Source organism: Bactrocera neohumeralis, chromosome 5, assembly GCF_024586455.1.
Source record: "Bactrocera neohumeralis isolate Rockhampton chromosome 5, APGP_CSIRO_Bneo_wtdbg2-racon-allhic-juicebox.fasta_v2, whole genome shotgun sequence".
NCBI classification, from domain to species: domain Eukaryota; kingdom Metazoa; phylum Arthropoda; class Insecta; order Diptera; family Tephritidae; genus Bactrocera; species Bactrocera neohumeralis.
Window position 1 is genome coordinate 16,298,993 of NC_065922.1, and position 23,121 is coordinate 16,322,113.

General features: G+C 34.7%; 1 protein-coding gene and 1 non-coding gene across 7 annotated transcripts in view; one reads left to right on the forward strand and one right to left on the reverse strand.

Annotated features, from left to right (window-relative positions):
* Positions 1-23,121, forward strand: part of LOC126760678 (platelet binding protein GspB) — a 470,397-nt gene that overhangs the window by 85,673 nt on the left and 361,603 nt on the right. For all 6 annotated transcript variants that reach the window (XM_050476505.1, XM_050476504.1, XM_050476510.1 and 3 more), the window contains exon 3: positions 2,170-3,458. The gene's annotated coding sequence lies outside the window, so the exon portion shown is untranslated. The remainder of the gene's footprint in view (positions 1-2,169; positions 3,459-23,121) is intronic.
* Trnas-cga (transfer RNA serine (anticodon CGA)) lies at positions 15,016-15,097 on the reverse strand. The gene has a single exon. It is a non-coding gene; the product is annotated as a tRNA-Ser (tRNA).

Sequence of the window (23,121 nt, forward strand, 5' to 3'; positions counted from 1 at the left end):
CAATTTTTTGAAGATTTGTGGCAAATGTTGCACATATTTTGTTGTTTTTGTTTTTTCCCACCTGTTTGCGGCTACCGTTGCCATATAGTTTGTGGAATAGCAATTAAAATAGTGAAAGTTTTCACAACAGACAGGTAATAGCGGTTCAGACAACAACAAAGAAAATTATAGTGTTGGCAACTGGAGCAACGAACAACAACAATAACAACAAAACCGCGCTGTTATGAAGCAGATGTGGCAATACATTCTTATATATTCATATGTATGTGTTTTGTAAAGTTTTTCAAGGATGCGTCTATATATGTATGTATGTGTATGAAGGTTGTGGCAAGTCTTCATATTACCGTTATTTACATAGTTAGTGGCGCTCACTGCTGCATTTTTCATTTCAAGCATATTTATGCACTCATACATACATATGTATATGTATATACATATAGAGATGCAACATTTTGTTTGTACGGCATATACTGGCAACCAGCAACATGTTGCACGAGGATGCTGCACTTGTATCTCTATGCCAACAATAAATGCTTCAATGTTGCAAAAGTAACTTTTCAATTGACTTCTATGCAATTGCGCTATGCATGCGCACATTGTGCTGGAATTACAAATACAAATGCAAAAGGAAGCGCCACCAAGCACACACACATACAAACATAAAGAGACACACACACATACAAGCAGAGATAGCTTACGACTAAGCGCAATGTAGTGCTGAGAATCATTCATGCACTTTGCGCCATTCACACAGATAGCAAGATTAAACACATACACAATCAGCCATACACGCACACACATACACGGCGAAATTACTATGCACTTGCTGCCGCACATTAAACTAAACAAACTTAAAAACTTTTTCCGGCTTTTCTTCCGTTCTCGCTCACTTACTCTTTCTAACTTTTCACTGTTGGCATTGCATTGCGCTTACTCGCCACCCTCCTACTCTCACCTGCCGCACTTCCGATTGGCGGTGGTGGCGCTCAACGTGCTTTTAGCTATTCTTTCAACTTTTTGTTGCATCAACGAGGTTGATGACATGGTTAGCTCAGTGTTTGGAAGTTGTGCTTCTGCGGTCGTCTGAATGAATGCTGCTGCACTTGCAACACAAAACGCCCGCGTACACCGCCCCCTGACTGCATGCACACACCGCGCCCACCGCCCCCCGCCAAAGCGTCAGCAACTATGTTAGTGCACACTTTCAGTTGTTATTGTTGCCTTTTGTGTGAGTAGAGCGCAACATAAACTTGAACTTTGTGAAATATTTGCGCGCGCTATTCACGTGAATTAAGCGAAGCGCCTGGCGCGGCAGGCAGTTGGCGGTGCTGCCCGTTTAAGTATGGCAGTTTTAAATGCCAATTGAAAGTAAACATCTTAAATTTTGTATTAAAAATATTGCATGCTGCGCAAAAGTTGGCGACAAGTGAAATTAAAATGAAAGCTACGAGAGCGGAGCTTTAAGCTGCGTGTAGCTTGGTACGTTTTAGGGGAAGTTAATGATTTTAAAGTGTTTCACAATGCAAACAAAATATTTGAATGTACTGTATGTGCTTTAAAATTAAAAACAAATTAATTAATTAACAGTTAATTATATAAAAAAGCTCAGTTTTGAATATTACTTGGTACTATTTCTTATATATTTGAAAGTAAGCATTAAATTTTGCGCTAAAAATGTTTAATGCCACAGAAAAGTTGGGGCAAGTGAAATTAAAATGAAAGCTTCGAGATCGGAGCTTTAAGCTACGAGTGGGTTGAGCTAATTTTGCAGAAAATAAATTATTCTAAAATATTTTACAATGGAAGTTTGCGACAAAAGAAATTAAAGTGAAAGCTACTAGAGCGGAGCTTTAAGCTGTGAGTGTATTGATCTCATTTTGCGGCAAATAAATGATTCTAAAATGTTTTAAAATGGAAAAAGTATCTTTGTAAGTATTTTGTCGGCTTTAAATTGAAAACAACTTAATTCGCAATTTCAAAAATATGACGCTCTATATAAAAAAAGCTCATTTTTGATAAAAATAATTTAGTATCAAATTTACATGTTTAAATATATTTATATACAAATTTTATACTCCAATACATAATAAAAATCTCTTTATTATTATTTTTTATTAATACTTCGAACGAAATTAATAAACCTATTCCATTTTTCTCTTCTATTTCCAGAAAATTCACACTAAACCCCAAGAAAAGTCAAAATTCCAAATTTAAACTCAACGTCCAAACATTCAAAGTGAAACAGCAAACACATCACACAAATAAACAAGCATTCAACTTTCGGTAAAAACATAAACAACTTTGGCCTCTTCCCTTCTTCACAACATACTCGAAACACAACTGCGGCATCATAAACCGTTAAGCGTAAAAATAACTAAAAATGTCTACAAACTGCTAATAAAAATCAATTTAAATTATAAAAAAATTTGACAAAACTCTCAACGGACTTAAATATATTTAAAGCGTAAAAAGTGGCTATGAAAAATTTAACTTCTCGGCATTAACCAAAAATTAAATCAACCAAAGTGAAAGCGTGTATTTAGCAAAATATACAAAAATCAATAAATTTAAAGTGAAAGTTCTTTTCAGTTACAGACTTTTGGCAATAAAGTAATTTTTTTGTAAAAGCTTTTGTCGAAAGCTCACTTGAAGTGAAAAAGCTCTTTTAAAGTGAAAGCTCGTTTAAAATGAAAGCGCGTTTAAAGTGAAAGTTCGTATGAAGTGAAAGCTCGTTTGAAGTGAAAGCTTATTTAAAGTAAAAGCTTATTTAAAGTGAAAGCTCATTTGATGTTAAAGCTCTTAATAGTGAAACTGGATTGATGAAAGCTTGTTTCTTATCAAAAGCTCAATTCATATTATATTTTTATTAAAAAAGTGAAAGCTTGTTTTCGGAACAATAGAAATCACAAAAACTTTCTAAAGTCGAAACCCCGTTCCAATTTTAAATCGTATGAATTTTGAAAACCTTACTAAAGTTGCTTAAAACAACATATGTCTCTTGTGCTCTCTCTCACACTCTCATATATATGTCACATAAAGTTCTTTCCTGCAATTTTTGTTTCTTTTTTCTCACAAATTGTGAATTTATGAAAGCTCGTGTTTACATTTTTGTGCATATGAAAACCAGTAAAAATTTAAACTAATTTTAAATAAAACCGTTATTATTTTATATAAAAAAGTGAAAATAACGGGTGTGTTCTCATTACAAAAAAAAGCAAACAAAATTTCGTGCAACAAATTATTTGTCTTGTGTAAAAAAAAAATATATTAAATAACAGTTTCGAACACAAATCATAACAACAGCAATAACAAGGGCGCAGCGTAACGGTTACATCTTACAGCCAACTACAACAAAAGCAACACAGCAACAACAAAAAACCGGCAACACGGCCAAGCAAATTTTTATCTTATGGATTGCTGGACGGGTAACGCCCGACTGGCGAGTGTTTTAGTTTAAGGTGAGTCACCGAAATATTTTCACCAAATTTTATTAAATCATTTATTATTTATTTTATTATTTTCTACAAATTGCTAAAATTGGCACTGCAACTGCTGCTTGCAAGTGTGGCGACACTTCCGCTTTGCAAACCAGCTGCGTTTTGCAGCGAAGGCCATATTTTGGCATTGAAAACGGTTTTTCAAAAATATCAAACAAAAATTTCGAAAGTTAAAAATAATAATTTTGAAATATGAAACATGCAAAAAATGCAAAAGTTGCTAAATGCTCAGCGCAACTTAGCAAAACACACCTTTATATTGCATCTAATGAGCCAGCGCTTGCTGCACCACCTCCGGCACCGTTAGCCTACCGTCGGTGCGCTGTCAATCACTTCATTGATTGTCTGTCTCCCTAACGACTTGCGGCTGTTTTGCCGTACCGCATTTACATACCTCTCTTCATACACCTGCTTCTCCCCCCAAACTACTTTTCAAGCATATGTGATTTTGTTTGTTGTTTTGTTTTTCTAGCGTTTGTTGGCGTTGTCTTTTCATTTGAGAGATGCCAATTCGCAGACACTGGGTATATAATGATTGCGTTGGCTAATTTTGCCAACTGCAATTATACCACACACACACACCCTTTGAAGCGATGGTGGAAGCGAATAGCGGCGTGTTTGTGTGCTGCATTCATTATAAGGCCCTGTAGGAAAATAAACAGAGTAAAATAATTACAAAAATTCTTGGTGACAAAATTTAATAGAACTTTCCCAAGTTTCAAATAATAAGAGCCTTGGAAGTACTTGAATACTAGCTTTCGAGTTACTTGAAGTTAAAGTGCTCTTTATTTAGGCAAAGCACATTCTTGAGCTTCGAATCGAATCATTGCTCAAGTTGGATTTAAAATCTCGCAAATTCAGTGAAAAATATTTATGCATTTTTGGTCTTCCAAAAATAAAGGTTGAAGCTTTTGTTTTGGCATCTCATACTGTAATATTTTTAAGGTTATAAAATATGTATTTTATCATTATCAATTAATGATGAACAAAATTTACTTTCTCTATCACAGTAAAAGGTGCTTAAATAGCCGGCAGGTAGTTGTTGATGTCCCTCCTTCTTTAGTGCTCAAAAAAATTGTTGTGGTTGTCGTCGAGATCTTAAGACAGGTCAAAGTCAGGAGTAGGCTTTAGGTACAGAAGTTTTAGGGGTCTGTAACATAGAATGAACAAGCTAAGAGCTTGTTTCAAACGAGATTCGGTTCGATTAGGATAGGTACGTCAGCTAATTCACAAAATGGGGTCGCACTTAGACTAAAGATACGCTGTAGTCTTTTATGAAGCCATAATATAGAACTCTTGCATCCGATTTTAGTTTCATACGAGATTCAGATTCTTTATGAAGCCATAATATAGAACTCTTGCATCCGATTTTAGTTTCATATGAGATTCAGTTCGGTTCAGTTAGGTTCGACATTTTTTTGATTTTCAAAATGGGGATCGCACTTGGACTACAGTTGCTTCTCAAAATAGGGATCGTATTTGAATTACCGTTACACTGAAATCGTTTATGAAGAATAATATAGAACTCTTGCATTCGATCCTATAAGTCGGCAAAGCGGGCCTTACTAATCTGCTTAATTTCAATTCATATCAACTCAATGGGATATCTGAAAGTGTGAGCTCCCAAGTGTTTCAGCCTTGATTTAGCGAAGGCTGGAGAGTCAAAAAGACGTTTTGAAATGTTTCTACCTCGTATTCTTATATACAGCTTTTACAGCTGGAATCTGGCAAAATTGTCAACCTTACAGTGGATGCGCCGATAATGACCTGTTAGTACCTCGAATGTTAAGAAAAGGCTACCCATGCTGTGGGCAAAGAGCTTACTGAATCTCTTGTGATCGATCTTGGGCCAAAAAGATCTTCCACGGACTGATTCTAGGCTTGTGTTGTTCAAGCTCCCGATGTTGAGCCATCCGGTTTCCATGATACTGACAACAGTGCTAGGCGTTTGCTTTCCAGTTCGTTAGCTTCAAAAGTTATCTGCGATTCCGCTTTAGTCTTGGCACCCCTGCTAGGCCTATCAGAAATTATTCCTAAGAGGACAATATTAGAGTCAATCTTATACTGGTAGAGCTTTGAGCTGACATTACATACTTCAAAAATCAAGCTAAAATCAGCCTATCTAGATCGGTAAATAGCATGAGCTTAAGTTTTTCCTTCTGGGTCATTATAGTTATAAATCCGTTATGAGATGTTTGGAAAGGAAAATGTATGGCTACGATCACCTGAATCTCAGCTGCTTATACATACTAATTGAAGTTGATTTTTTAAAACGTGTAAATTTAATAAAAATGTATATATTTATGGTATACAAATATACATTTTCATTAGATTTTATGAATATCAAATAGAAACGGGTAGTTTCATTGATAGTGATGCTATCTCTAACTGTCTTCAGCAAGTCTTCAGGAGCAATAACTAATTGCACAATTAACACAATATTTAATTGAGACAAGTTTTCAAAGAGTGCTTAACTTCAAAGCGTAGCTGTGAAGTATTTTTAACGAAAGAGTGAATGATGGGCAAGCCTTTCTTTGATAAAAGGAAAATGTTTTGAAAGAACCAAATTTCAAATCATATACTGTATCTATTCTAAGTTAGGTTAGGTTCGATTAATCTGGTAGACAAATAAGCCACGCATAGACGACCAAATTCGTCTTTTCCAGATAGAGTTTAGTTGCTAGATCCAAGAGAAGTAATCATCCTTTAGGATGTCTGCGCTTGACGCGAATTTTAACAGATTTTGCGGCCTCACTAACGATACCTCCTCCAGTGTATCATACCGTCGGAACCCCAGATGCTTACAGCGTAGTCTTGCCAATGCGGGACAAGTGCACAAGAGATGCTTCATTCCGTATCTAATCTAGTGTCTACTGAGAAAGTTAGGCTTAGTATCAAATTAGTTAATTAACTGAACTTAAACCAATTTTTTCGTATGGATGTTTTTATGAGCAAAAGAATTTATTTCAGAATAATGAATATCTAAATGTTGAAGCTAAATTGAGTCTCAATTAACGACTCAATTATCTTTGCTAATTGACCTGAACTTGGTTTAAGGCTATTCAACCTAAAATGACCTTAATACGAAAAATAAAACCGAAGAACTTAATTTTAAGATCCATTTAAAAAAGGTTAAAACAATATTTTAGAAAAGTCAAGCGCTCAACCAATCCCACCTCCCCAAGCCTTTTTTTCATCCAACTCACTGACGTGTTCGACAGTTCGCGGCGAGTGTTTCGCTATTTTGCAACGCGTCAGCAAAGCAGATCGCCGTAACTAATGCGGCAAAGAATGCGCAAATGTTGAGTACACGCGCACGCACACAAATGCAAATATAGAAAATGCAAAAAACTTAAAAATATCGTACTTACATACATATGTATGTACACTACGCTTTTGCACATTCGCGCTCGCATGCTGGGCATGATCGTCATACAAACACAACGAAAAGAGTAGAAAAAAAACCGAAACACCGTTTCGCACAGTGTGCAGCATGCGGGCGAGCGCACAACAACAACAATGCGCCTAACAATATATTGACAGGGGAAAAAATGCAAACAGAAATTTCATAAAAGCTCGCGCGTAAGGCGATCGTGTGTGGAGCGGTGCAGTGGAGTGCGCGCAAAAAGCAAAGCAAAACAGTCGAAACACCAAAGCGAAATGCAAACGAAAACGAAAAAGGCGAATTCGCAGCGAAAATGAATAATAAGAGCCCATGCAACAACAACATTAAACCAACAACAACGACAAATCTGTATGATTCAAGGCCAAGGCCAATGCGAACGGAACACGAACGCACACAAACAAGCAGCGACGCAGATCGCAATCGCCGCGCGCACACACTTGCATACACATAACAACGCGATGCAATGACACACACACGCTTGCATACATACGCATGCATATCTGTATGTATGCATGTGAAATATAAAAACAAAAGCAACAAATAAAAAGAGAAAAAAGCTCCCAAGCGATCCGCAAAAAAATTCAGAATGAAACGAATCGCAGATGCGGATGTGAAACGCGACAGTCCCAGCGTAACGCGCCGCGCCGCGCCGCGCGCACCGCATCTCATCGCCCCCACTGCGGCGGGGCGCGTTTTGTTGGCGCACGCTGCGCTGGCTGTTCGCTTGTACTTGTTGTTGCTCTGCTGTCGTTTTGCTCAACATCACAAACAACAACTGTCATTGCAGTGACAACAACAATAACACAAACAAGAAACGAGCGGCAGTTATGCGCTTTGGCATACACGCGCATACATGGCGACGCAAACAGCATGACAACAACTGGTACATATAACAACAACATGTCAACGCTTACAATGATTTCGTGTGTGCTGCGACGAGTACCTTTGCCTGCTGGTGTTGTTGTTGTTGCCTTCGTTACGCGTTGCTGCGCGCCGATTGTTGTCGATCGTGAGATTCACTCAGATTGCGGAAAGCTCCATGTGTGTGTGACTGTGTGTGCGCGCGCGCTTTACACCAACAAAATCAACAAGTATTAATAATTTCTATGTAAAAACCGACAAAGTCGTGATGCTTTGTAAGGGCGCTGATGAGGGTTATAGGGTGTTGGAAATTTTTTGCATAAAATATCAGCGTAGTCGCAGGCTTTTAAGGCGTGTAGGCGGAAGTAGCGCGCTTCGCGTATTTTCCAGCAGTTATGATTGCTGGCGCATGTTTTCTAAAAGTTGCATTTATTAAAAAAAAAAAATTTGAAAATGTCTGCCCTAAACGTGAAAACAAATTATACTTATGACCTTATGATATGACCTTGTTGATAAATTAGTTGAAGAAATACGTTAAAGTTGTTTAAAAAGTTAAAAAAAACCGTAGTATTTTTGAAAAACACCTGTTTTCGAAATCCTCATATTGTGAATTCTCAATATTTGTGGGTATAAATCAGAGCATGAAAACCAAATAAACCAGAAAATGCAACAACATGCACAAACAACTTATTCTAAGACTATTTATGAACTGGAAATGCTACTTATCTGCCAAAAGAAACTTCTTGGATGGAAAGCCCAAGAAATTAACCCAACCGGGCACAAGTCACTTGACAATTCCAAATACGTCTTCAAAAATTTTAAAAACCCAGAAGTCTCTTTCCGACAAGTTAAAAAAATTTGCCCCGAAATTATGATCCCGAAAATTGCATCCCGAAATTTCGGAATCCCGAGTGAATATTTTCAAAGCGATTTAAATAAAACGTACTTTTAGAAATATATGATTTCTTCCGACAAGTTAAAAAATGTGCCAGAAATTATGATCCCGAAATTTCGAATATTAAAATGTGATTTAAAACATACTTCTTGTTTTGTTTTTTTTTTTATAAATATATGATATCATCCGACAAGTAAAAAAAAATTGCCCCTAAGTTATGATCCCGAAAATCGTATTCCGAAATTTCGGGATCCCGAGTGAATATTAACAATGTGATTTAAAAAAATACTTCTTGTGTTTTTCGAAATATAGTTCTTCATTTTATATAGAAAAGTCACCGAAAGAGAGAATTTTACACAATTTTGCTCTAGAACGCACCCTAATGACAGTTTTATTTTTAAATCAGTTCTGGTTTCGAAATCGTTAACCGGCAATAACTGAGTAATACTTATTCGAGATGCGATATTTTGTTTCATCTTACACAATATCTTAGTAAAGATCAATTAAATGAAATGCTTGGATTTTCATTAGAAGTTAAAAAGCACACCCTATGGTAAAGAGTTCGAATGTAAAAGAAGATTTTTAAAAATTCAGAAATCCAAAAATATTGCTCTGAAATGTCAAGCCAATTTAAAAAAATAGTCCCGAAATTGTAATCCCGAAAATCGTATCCCGAAATTTCGGGATCCCGATATGAAAATCATTATAGCGTTACAAAAAATGTGTTAAAAGATAAACGGAAGGAAAAACCGCTATGAAGCGGCACATTGTATTATTAGATATACACTTTTTTCGTACGCCTCCGCATTTCGAATTTTATTACAAGCGTATGCATATAAAAATTAAAACAAGATCGTTAATAGACAGACGGACATATACACAGGTATATAGAAATATCTTTATTTATGTGCAATTATGACATTTAGATTGCGCAACACAGCGCCAGAATGCTGCGCTCAAACGCATATGAATTATTTATACAAAAACAACAGCAACAACAACAATGTGCGAAAATAAGAGTACGCAAAAAATGTGAAACAAGATTTGCCGCGTCGTGCACCCCTGCACACACATACACACACCCATACAGATATTCTTAATTCGCGCGCCTGTGAGATTTTTGCACTGCAAAACTCGCTGCCGCCTGGCTGCCAACGCTTCCTACTCGCTGGTGGCGTATATTTGTTGTTTGGTGTTTGTTGTTGCTGCTGTGTATTTTTTTCTGCCACTCGCCGCGACTACTTAATTTATTTGTATTCTCTTTGGATATGCTGATGACTGACTGCCTTGTTGTTGTTGTTGTCGTGCTGCTGAAGGTTGGAAATTTCTTGCAAATTGTTTTTATTTTTTTATTGTTTTTTTTTTCAAAATTATACCCATTTTTATTTCAATTTCTTGCTTTGCTATAATTGCTGTTGTGACTATGTTGTTGTATTGTTGGTGTTGTTGTTGAACACCCCTGTCCGGTTGTTGTTTTTGTTGGCACAATATTAATTGCAGAAAACCAGAAGTTATGCAATCAAACAGCAAACAATTTATTGGTTGGCCTGCATCAGCACGGCATGACACTTGCACATACCTATGTATATACATACATACAATCAATACATACATATGGGCGTCCATGCAAATGCTAGGTATTTAGTATGGCATTTGTGTTTGACTTTTGCTTGCTTGCTTAGTCGCTCCAACGCTTAGCTGCGGCTCAACTCAGTTTAGCTTGGCTGATAGCTGACTGGCTTACGGGTTGGCATGTCAAGTGACTGAAAGGCGGTTGGCGGCTATTGCAGCTCACTTGACTGGCGTGTGGTGGCAAGCTGTCGCACTTTAACCAAAGAATGCTAGAATAGTACTTGCAAGTTCTAATGCTGTTATGACTGATAAACAAATAGAAGAAAGATTTGAAATACTAGAAAAAATTTAGAAATGAAATTAATAAAAAAATTAAAATAATTTAATTTTCCAAAATATAAATTAAGTTATATTAAAATTAATGAAAAATAATCCAAATAAATAAAATTAATTATAACAAAAATCAAAAGAAATTAATTCTAATTTAATTATTTAATTTTTAATAAAAAAATTACAAAGAAAATATAAAACTAGAGTTTAAGTAATGTTAATTATTAAAAATATTAAATAAAAGCAATTAAGAACAAAGTTGAAGGAAAAAAAAAAACTAAAAAAAAATTAATAAAAGAATTAAAATAATTTTAAAAATTTAAATTACAAAATTAGGTCAATTTAAAATTAATGAAAAATAAACTAAATACTTTAAACTTAATTTTCATAAAATTCAATAGAAATGAATGAATAATTGTAGTAAAAAATATTATTTTTTAATTTAAAAAATTAAAAAAAAAATTAAAAGAAAATATAAAACTAATCTTAAAGTAATTTTAATAATAACAAAAATTAAATAAAAGTAATCAAGAACAAAGTTTAAGGAAACTGAACTCTAATAAAAGTAACGCAAGATTAATAATAAACTAAGTAAAACAATTATTTATATTTTTAAAATTATAAAATAATATTAATAATTATAAAAAAAAAATGAAGTCATTGCAATGAAATAACAATTGATTACTAAAAATAAATTAATTAAAAATTACAAAGTTAATTATGAGCGATTTTTTTTTTTTTTTTTAATTATAAAACAAAAATTTAAATTATTATATTAAAATAAGGTTGAAATTAACAAAAAATGTTAGCAAAATTAAAAAATGAAATAAAATTAAGATTTAAAAATACTGGAAAAAATTAAAAATAAAATTATTATAATTAAAAAATTTAAATTAAGTAAAAAAAAATTAAATTAAAAAAATTAAAATTAACGTAAAAGGAACCCAATGCCTTTAAAATTAAGTTTTAACCAAATTCAAAAGGAATTAATCGTAATTTAATTAAAATATAATGAAATAAAAAATTTAAAAAGAAAGTAATTTAATTAATAAAAAAAATTAAATAAAAAGAATTAAGAACAAAGATGAAAATAATTAAACTATACTAAAAGTAAGACAAAATTAATTAAAAATTATATAAAAATTGGTTAATTATAAAATAAAATTTACAATAAATAAAATTTTTTAATAAATAATAACTAAATCTAAGTCATTAAAATAAAAAAATTACCTAATAAAAATAAAGTAACTGAAAAGTTACAAATTCAATTAAAAGGTTATAATTTTAATTAATACTAATTAATAAATTAAAATAAAATTAATTACTTTCTCTCAATTAACTTTGTAATTTTTTAATAAAAATAAATAAAAAAAAATTAAATTAGTTCTTAATTTTCTTAATTTTTATCAATATTTGTTTTTTTCATTTTCAAAGAAAAACGAAAATGTATAGAATTAAAATTAATTTTAATTAATATTAATTAATGAATTAAAAGACAATTAATTACTTTCTCTCAATTAACTTTGTAATTTTTAAATAATGATTAACTAAAATTAATTAAAATATTAAAATTAGTTGTATTTTAATTAACTTTGTAATTTTTTAATTAAAATAAATTTAAAAAAATATTTAAAGCTACTTCTTAATTTTTATTAATATTTGTTTTTTCATTGAGAAAGAAAAACGAAAATATATAAAAGAAAATTTTAAATAATTAAAAGCAATACCACGCTTGATTAACAGTAACGTAGCCGGAGCCCATATCGAAAAATAAAAAAAAGTTGTGACAGTGAATTACCGACTTTCCCAGTTCCCAGCAATTTCTGCCTACTTCTGGCTTTTGCCAAATCACTGTAATCACAAAATGACATTGCACAGCATCATTTGCTCTCAACACACACACATACACACAATATAAACTTTTCACGCACTCAAACATAGACAAACTGTCGTCACCAAGCCGTTGTGACGCCTATTTTTCATGCAACGTCATTGCCGCGTCCAATGCCATGCTACAGCATTGTGTGCCGCAAAGCACAACAACATTCACTAAACAACAACAATATCCAGCATACAATAACGCTTGCCGTTACTTCCGTCATTTGTAGGTAAATGCAACATAATTAACGGCTAATTGGACGTTGCTTGTTGCAGCATTGTTGCTTGCCATTCATTACTTGTTGCTGTTGTTGGCTTTTTTTTTTACTGTTTTTATTGTTTTTTCGAAAATTATATGGTTGTTACGTATACGTAACGGTGAACGTGCAAATTAATTTCTTGAATAGTGCCAATGGTTTTCATATAAAAGAGTGCGAGAGCGAAAGAGAGCGGCGATTACGAGAGTGCGTTTGCAGGCAAATATGGCATATGCAGCGAATCAATAGAAGGGAATTAATATAATTGCGCTGGCTGCATTGGTAAATAGTATTAGCAATTAAAAATAATAATATATGTAAACAAAGGCGGCTAAAGTGGCTGGCGATGGCGAGTTGTGAAAGGCGAAAAGCGTGAAAGTTGCCAGCTTAAGAGCGCAAATTGAGGCATTGAGTAAAGTGATATTTTGAATCTATGGAAAAATAGTATTTGAATTGAGGCCGGGAATTTTTCGAAAATTATAAAAATAAAATAAATGTGAAAAAAATTCAAAAAATAATATTTATTATTTATTATAAAAGAATATTAAATATTAATTAATTAGTTTTAATTTTTATTAATTAATTATTAAAAAAAATAATTATTTTTAATTTTAGTTAATTATAATAAATTTATACTTTTTTTAAATTAATTGATTAGTTTTAACTTTAATTTTAATTCATAATTTTTTTTTTTAATTTTATTATTTTTAATTTTAATTAATTAAAATTTTTTTAAATTAATTTTTAATTTTAAAAATGTATGTCAACGCTTAATTTTCCCTTCTTAGCTTATATTCGTTAACTGCATATTTTGACCAGTAATAATTCGTTTTATGAATTGCTGAAGGTAGGGTACTCAGCTACGTTATCGAGCATCTTTTTGCTGACAGGGGTTTTCCAAAAGATTCCCACATTTTGGTAAGAGTTTTGCATTGCCATGCTTCATACCCAAAACATTAACCAAAATGTATTGAGTCGATCCATACAAGAATTTGAGATCCTGTGCTATCTCTCTAAGACCTACGCGAACTTTTTCAAGCACTATTTCATAGATGACTCACATCACTCTAGTTTTTGATGACTTCACGACCTCCTCTGATTGCTGACACCAAGCAAATCCTTGTGTGAGTAATAAAGTAGACTCCTTAAAGCTCTTCTGGAACACTTCTTTTTCTTCTATATTGGCGTAGATACCGCTTACGCGGTTATAGTCGAGTCTGCAACAGCTCCAGTCGTTTCTTGTTTTGTTTGGCCGCTTGGTACTGCTTCGAATATTCTCTCACCTAGAACACTTGCTGCGACAAAAAAGCGGCTAATGATCTAATGTAGGGAATTATCTTTTGCAAAACGATGTTTACAATAGTGAATTAATCTAGAAACTTATTATATAATATTATGTTCGAAACAAAATAAAAACGGGATCTTCTACATAATACTTGCCATTTACGTGCTCAAGCTGACTGCCTTGAAGGCTTTGGCGACAAGTCGTTTTGTTCACCATTTCCCCACATGATAATAATGCCTCTAGAATGTGAAAGTGAACTTTAGGCCAAAAAATTTTTTTGTTTTGAAAACTGTAGGCTGGCCTTCAAGCAGTAATATCCATCTGCAATATCAAAAAATTGAAGTTTTTTTTTCAATTTTTACTTCTCGTAATGCGGTGAGTAAGAAAAATTTCCCCAAACACTCGAATGCATACGATTTGCGATAGCAATTTAGGTCTTTGAAAACACTCTAAAGTGTAAATTTTTTCACAAAGTCAAAGTTTTGACCAGTCCTTTGACTTCTACCTGTATTCATCTGTTATAATATAAATTTTTTGTTATTATTGGACTTGAGACGAGAAATTGTTGAAGACTTTCCTGGTTCTGGACGACCTCTTCCACTGATGAAAATATTAAAAAAGTGAAGGATATGGTGCTTGAAAATGGTCAGGCAAGTGTTAGAGAGATGGCAAGAGAGCCCGACCTCTCTCACGTATTCGTTCGAATGATTTTGGTTGATAGTTTGGGTATGAAACGTGTTCTTGCTCGACTCGTTGCGATAAAGCTGTTTTTTTTTTTTCAAAAAGAGTACCTTGGACATGCTTGATTGTGCGAATTCTGATTCCACATTCATGGACATTAACTGCCGATGAGACATGGGTTTATGAGTTATTACATTTGGTGGAGAATAGTTTGAAGGCGACACAATTAGTATTGATGAATAATTAAATATTTTCCTTTTTATTTACAATTTCGGGTTACTTTTTGGTCACAAAGTATTTTTCAAATATTTTTTTTCCAAATTTTGAAATTAAGTTTGTAAAAAATGCCGTACCGCAGCCGGTAGGATTCGAACCTACGCTCCCAGAGGGAATCTGATTTCGAGTCAGACGCCTTAACCACTCGGCCACGACTGCCTGCATCGGAATGTTCTCACAAAAAGGACTTAATTTTGATAATCCTTAATTATAATTTGCGAAGAAATATGTAACTTATATTTTTCCCTAAAGAAAGTGCGCAGCAGCTCACAAAAGCGCAATAATAGTTCTCCATGCATACAGTTATTCATATGTACACATGTGTGTGTGTAAGTGTGTCACAAATTTATTGATTAATTATGATTGTGCTCAATAGCAACAATCGCTGTCAAGCCCTTGCCTCTCTGCCGTTGGACGTGTCAATCGCCAGCGCAAAAGAAAAGTCAAGCGAAAAAAAGTCGTTCTAACACTTACGCTTACGTCATTATGCAATTTATGCGCAGCATGGCAAATCAATTTCTTACGCTTTATGCATTGTTGTTGTTGTTGTTACTAATGTTCACAGTGTTGCTGTGATTGCGGTTGCTGTAAACGCTAACGTTAGGCGTCACACAGCGTAGTGATTGAGACTTACAACATATATACTCACACTCATGCAAATACACATACAAACATGTTCACATGCATTAACACCGTTATCAGTGTTGTAAATTTAACGGCCGAGACAAATGTTTCGCCTGAATAATGCTATGAGGTGATGGCGTAAAGTCAGCTTGGTCGGGCTGACGGCGCATTGGTGGTGTGAGGCGCTAACGGGAATTACTTTTAATGGAGTAACACACATATAAGTTGGAAGAGAATCTGTAGCTGGTTGTTGTTATTATGGTGAAAGAAGGGATTGCTGTGGGCGGGTCATCGGAAGTGCGTTCTTAAAAGACTTCAAGAAGGCAAAAAGTCTAGACATTTGTCGTCAATTCCCACAGCTTGTCGGCTGGCTGTGCGTGAGGCATTTAAACTTCTTTCTGTTTTGATTATGATTTTCTATTTTGCATCAGATTTATATAGATTTTTGCAATGTAATTATCATAACCTCAACACCCAACTAAATTTAGTTATTTTTTATGCCAGGAAATGTGTTAATCATTGCTTAGAAAATATTTTGCTTTGTCATTCGCGCTCGCAGCCTCTTCGGTTTTTGCACTTTGTTGACATTTTTAACACTTCGTTATTAACTGTGTTGATTCGCTAACAGTTTTAACGCCTACCTTAGGAATTTTTTGTACCAAATAGTTAATTAGTAACCTACCTTCCCATTTTTATTTCTTTTTTCTCTAAACTATTTCCATCGTGAAAAAGTTTCAGGTAGTATGAGAATGGGAACAGTGATCTTTCGTTTTACGATTTATGTAAGGTCATTCAAGCCGTAGTAAGCTACTTATTGTGTTGTTTCTTTATATTATGTTGGTTTTTCTTTGAGCTTGATCCTGGTATAAGAGATTATAAGGTTTCAAGAATACGCGGAATACACAATGTTGAAACAGAAGAAGAGAACGTAATATATACATATATTTTTGAATGTTATTCAAGAAAACTTTCTTAGTAGGTTTCTGGAGATCCAGGTGCAATGTAACACAGCCAATATATCTCTACTCAGTTCAAAACATCATGCTCATATATAATAATCTAAAATTAGCAGAAAAATATAAAATTTAAACCAAGTGCTCGAAAATATTTGTTCTCTTACACAAAATTTACCTTCGTATTTTTCTGTAACTCTTAGATTCCCTACTTCCAAAACTGAGACTAATATTTGAGAACCAATGTCTATCGACGTATTTTTCTGCAACTGCTCTACTTCCCAGACTGTGGATAATATTCGAGAACCAAAGTCTATCGACGTGTTTTTCTAAAGCACTGAGATTCCCTATTTTCCATTTCTAACTTGTTTGCTTTTTACACTCGAACTTTGTTAATTTGGATTTTGGAACGTCTTTAACCCATTCTATTGCTATACAAGTATAGATCGATATTGAGGAGTTCTAAAAATTATTCAAGAACTGGAGCGTAGATTGCTCTGAGTTTCAAGACATTTCACTATTAATGCCTTACGAGCTTCAAATCCCTTATAAGACTATTTAATATATCTGTAGTCCATAGGAACTTGGCAACCCCTCAATGGAATTTGATTTTTCTTCGACGTCAACGAAGTTAATTCAATGTATAGCCCTATTTTTGGGAATACAGAGAGATAGCGGGTATGAATAACTACATAAACCCAACGTGTCTTGTATATAGTGATTTGTATTGGAAGGCATATCCTTGATGTTGTTGTTTTTTACAATGCAGCATTAATAATAAATATGCCACAACTATACTATTATAAAACTTAGACAATAACAAGCGCGCATGTCAATAAATTTTTTTTGGCAGAAAACATGTAGATCGATACGGAGGAGTTCTAAAAGAATTATTGAAATAATAGAGCGCAAATTGGTCTGAATTTCAAGGCGTTTCACTGTTAATGCCTTATGATTTTCAAAGCCCAAATATGACTATTTAATATATCTCTAGTCTGTAGCAACTTGACAACCTCTCGATATATTTTTGTTTTTCTTAGATATAAACGAAGTTAATTCAATGTAGATACTAATTTTTGGGGTTTTAAAAATAACCGATATGAATACAGAGTAATACTCGCAAATGTCTTACAGAACGTCCAAGCCTTTCATAAAGTTTAGGAAGCTCATTGGACTTATCTTTTTAAATTCCGTTAATACTTGTCCGGTTGTCCCATTTTAAGCGTTAGTAATTGCGAATATTCGATTCCTTTGTAGAATTCCGCATCAGCCAGGTGCAGAAATGCTTTTGCGCAAGTTGAAAAAAGCCAATTTAGTTTTAGTTTCTGAGATATTATCTGAAATTTTGCACATATTCTTCGCTTCTCAAGAAACCGAAGAGAAATTTGACGGAACCGCCGTTATTGGATCACTATGGCATATACCTGCCATACAAACTGAACTATCGAAATCAAGTTCTTGTGAAGAATCTTATCACCGAAGCGGTCTATTGCACTAAAAAACTTTACTAATATAAAAAATAATTTTATTTTATAAAATGCCTTCAATACTCCGCCTCCATATACATACACACATACTATCATTTATGTATTATGAAAATAAAACCATTTTTTTTGTAGCCACAAACGGGTTAATGCCTAATGTACTTTTAAGTGCATTTTCTTGCGAACACCAAACGGGCGTCTTAATAACTGTACATATCTCGCATGCATGTGTATGTGTGAGTGTATGTAGCTGGCTGATGCGCATATGTTCGCAAGTACAACAGGGCGTATGACTGTAGATAGACTTATGGACACGCACTTGCGCGTGCACTGCAACAACAGCAAAAACAATAATCATACAATAACTAAAATAACAAATAACGAACGATAAAAAATTGTAACAACTAAAATAGGCGAGAAAACACGTAAACGTACAAATGCTTGTAAAACAACAATAACAACACCGTGCAAACTAACGCGTGCATAGGAAAAGCGATAGCGTAACAAGCGAACCCCCATTTACGCTCGTTCCACCGAAAACGCGCTTCAAGGTTGGCGATGACAAATAAATTATAAAAGCGCAACCGAAACAACAGCAACAACAACAAAAAAATGCAGTGTAATGCGATTGCGACTTGACTCTGAGAAAAATGAATGAATTCGTTGCATGTGTGTGTGTATATGTGTGAGTGAGTAATTGTGAAACGCACACTGCCGCCTCATACCGCCCCTGATAGCTTGAAAGCATTACTGAAGATGGGTGGTAGGGTGGGACGGGGTAGAAGAGTCAGCGGTGGGGTAGTTTGTTAGGTAGCGCGTTGCATGCTCTGTTTATTGAGGGCCTGAGAGAATTCAGTGAGAGAGCATGCGGTGCATTTGAGAGCGAGGTGAGGGGGTTTGCCGATGCGTGTATTCGCTTGTGCGTGGGCGCGTGTGTGTGTTTTGGGTTTAGGGGAAGTGATTAGTAAAACTACAATCAAGTAGTAAGAGAAAGCGGCAAAAATAAAAAAAATTCTTATTTTTACTACGAAGAATTTCAACGATAAGAAAATCACTTAACACGTTGAAGATAACAACAAAACATTGCCAGTCGCTATAGAGTGATGACGAGAAAGCAATGAAGGGCAGCCAGAAGTAGAAGATTTGCAGAGAAGGGTTGAAGGCAGGCCGTGATTTACATTAATTTTTTCTTTTAACTTTTTCTGCAACCCCATAATTTTTCATTTCCTTCATTTTCTCTCCCGCGCCGGCTTACGCACGCTCAAGCGCTCAAAAACTGCACTCATTTCGTGGCGTGTGCAACACTCTTCGCCTCCGAATGCATTTTAGTGCAAGCTGAGTGAAAGAAATTTTCCAAAAGAAGAGCGCATTTTGCGAAATATGCGCAGAAGAGCGAAATATGTGCTGCTGGTGCATGTTGCAACGCGTCTGAAGAGAAAGCGAATGTGATATATGACAAATGCAATTAAAACATTTTAAGAGCACGAATGCAATTGCGAGCGATAACATTTGTTTAGTAATGAAATGTAGAAACTTTGGTGTGTGAGAGGCGAGTGGTGTAAGTTGACACATTCTTGAGAGGTAACGGGTATGAATAACTACATAAACGCAACGTGTCTTATATAGAGTGATATGTATGAGAAGGCACATCCTTGTTGTTGTTTTTTTACAATTTGTTTGTTTAAGCTTAGTTCAACATTGCAGCGTTAATAATTAAATATGCCACAACAATAAAACTGTAATAAAACTTCGACAATAAACAAGCGCGCTTGCCAATAATTTTTAGGTGAGAGAGAGCATACATATGTACACATGTGTATGTTTAAATGTTTAGCAAGTATTATCTTCTAAAGCATTTGGGGAATTTGTATGCTGTTACAATAAAATAACAAAAAATTTGGTAATGTTGAATGCACCGATCTGTGGGAAATTTTGTAAAGATATTTGGTCAATTAAAAAAGTTTCTCGTACAAGGACTTGATTTGGTCGTTCAACTTGTATGACAGCTATATGTTGTATTGGTCCGATCTGAACAATTTCTCTAGAGATTATACAGTTGCTTAAAATAATAATTTGAACCAAATTTCATAAAGATATCTTTTCAATTAACAAAGTTTCTCATACAAGTACTTCATTTTGACTGATCAATTTGTATGGCAGCTATATGTTATATCGGTCCGATCTGAAAAATTTCTCCAGAATTTGTACCGTTGCGTGAAACAGTACTTTGAACCAAATTTCGTGAAGATATCTTCTCAATTAAAAAAGTTTCTCGTACAAGGACTTGATTTTGACTGATCAATTTATATGACAGCTATATGCTGTAGTAGTACCAACAGCTCTGACAAAAGAGCAACATTTTTAAGAGAAAAGAATGTGTGCAAAATTTAAGACCTATATCTAGTATACTGAAGGATAAACAGACAGTCAGACGACATAACTTAATGGACTCCACTGAATTTTCTTTCATAGATCATCATTTTCATTATTTTAGCACTCATGATATTCACTTGTTATCAAGACTCTTGTGTTAGGAGTTCAAAATGAAGCAAGCAATCGAAAAAACCGGCCAGAACTGATCAACAGAAAGGGCTTCGTCTTCCATCAGGACAACGCTAGAACACACAAATCTTTGATGACTCGGCAAAAACTGGGAGAGCTCGGCTGAGAAGCTTTGATGCATCCACCATATAGCCCTGAACTTGCACCAAAGGACCACCATTTATTTCTGTCAATGCAGAACTCCCTTAATAGAGTAAAGTTGGCTTCAAGAGAAGTCTGTGAAAATTACTTGTCCCAGTTTTTCGCCGAGAAACCAGAAAAATTTTACACTGATGGCATAATGTCTCTAGCGGAAAAATAGCAAAAAGTGGTCGTCCAAAATGGTACAAATTTGGTTAATTAAAGTTCATTATAAATACAAAAAATAAGTAGAAGTTTGATTAGAAATACGAAAAAACTTTTTCGACCTCCCAATATTTGACCAGGTTAGGTGTTTATTTGTGCTTTGTGAAATTATTACTGAGGGTTAACAATAAGCATTACGCATATTTGTAGTTTGGAAAGGTCCGCGATTTTGTATTTTTAACCTTTCGGAAATAGTTTAGGACTTAATTGAACACCCTTTGTACCCATTTATTTTAAGAAACATGTAAACTTGAACCATCGAGAAGAATTATTTTGAAATTTAACGGCGGCTTGTTTCGATTTGATTCCAGTTTCGTACCTCTTAAGATTATTATTAGGATATATGGTACTATTTTCTCGGTTTAGAGCCTTTACTTGGGTTCTGTAGAGCCTTAAAGACATCAAAGTAGAATTATTATGAAAATTAACGGCTGCTGAATTCGATTTTGTTCCAGTTTCGTACTTCTTAGGGTCATTATTAGGATATATGGTACCATTTTCTCGGTCCAGAGCCTTTACTTGGGTTCTGTAGAGCCTTAAAGACATCAAAGTAGAATTATTATGAAAACTAACGGCGGCTTGTTTCGATTTGGTTCCAGTTTCGTTCCTCTTAGGATCATTATTAGGATATATGGTACTATTTTCTCGGTCTACAGAAAACTTGGGTTCTGTAGAGCCTTAAAGACATCAAAGTAGAATTATTATGAAAATTAACGGCTGCTGAATTCGATTTGGTTCCAGTTTCGTACTTCTTAGGGTCATTATTAGGATATATGGTACCATTTTCTCGGTCCAGAGCCTTTACTTGGGTTCTGTAGAGCCTTAAAGCCCTCGAATTGCAAACTTTGCCAATAGCTTAAACCTCATTTGGGATAAAAACTGTATCATAAAAACCTACCAACGTGCCACATACTCAACTTGGCTTAATCCGCGCTCACACCTGTGCCAATTCATGCTGCTCTGACCACCCACCCTCCTCCCCGCACATATTACCTAATTGGAATTAAGTTTATAATTATTGTAATTACAAGAGCTTAAACGCTGTGTGTGTTGGCCGCTGTGTTATGGCTACTTGCAGCGGATACCGGGTATTAGCTTTCAATGTTGCCATCTGATTAAAATATACCATGTATGCATAATTTTTCCACTTTTATAAGCAGACACATACATGTGTAAGCCGCGTTTCATTTCAATTCTAATTATTGGTTCGGCGCTGATTTTATCTTTGCACCCATGCGGCATATATACTCATTTGCGCAGGCATGCATTTGTGTGTGTGTGTGTATAAAATGATGTAAGCACATGATTTGTAGTTGCAACACGCAATGCGAATTGTCAATTAATATGTACATTTGTGGTTGTAAAGGTGCAAAGAGACAAATGTGCATGAAATTACAACTACACATACACACACATACGTAAATGAGACTAAAATGGCATTTATATAAATGTGTGTGTAGGTATGTATGTATGTATGTATATGTGGTTCGTTTATTTTTTTAACATGCGCGCATTTGTCCATTGCTGTTTGCATTGTGAATTGCACTTGCCCCTACATGTTGCACAATGCCATAAACACACACATGCAGGCGCCCACACAAGTGTTTGCTTATGTGTTTGTATGTTTGTCTGTGTGTTTGCGTGTACTTTTGCTCATCTTGCATTTACACTTGTTCATGTCGGCCTTACCTAACCCTGCGCCCGCTTCGTTGCACGCCGTTGCAATGGCGATTTGGCCCCGCTCACGCCCGTGCCGCACACGCAAGTGCTGGCAGCCAATTAATTTGCGTGCCTCGTATGCGTAACGCCTACTACTAAAGTTGTTTTTGCATTTTTTTTTTGCACTCACTTTTGTAGTTTCTTATGGTTGCCTCTGCTGCTTCTTCTTCTTCTGCTGCGCATTTGCCATTGTTATTTGCATTGTCTAGCTGTTTTGTTGGTGGGCCACTTGCCACGGTCAGCCATATGCACAGAGAGAGGTGCATATTTGCGCCGCTTAACCCTTGCTAATTTATGTATTTGTGTGTGCAATTATACATATACATATGTACATACATACCGTGTCCATATATGCTCTTAATACATGCATTTTTCATTGTCGCATGTTATGTGGCATTTTCAATTATCTTCACCACTCAATCAGTTTTGTCAAGTCAAGGCAATATTACACTGCAGCTAAGGCCCATCAATACCCATATCGGTGTGCGTGTGCATG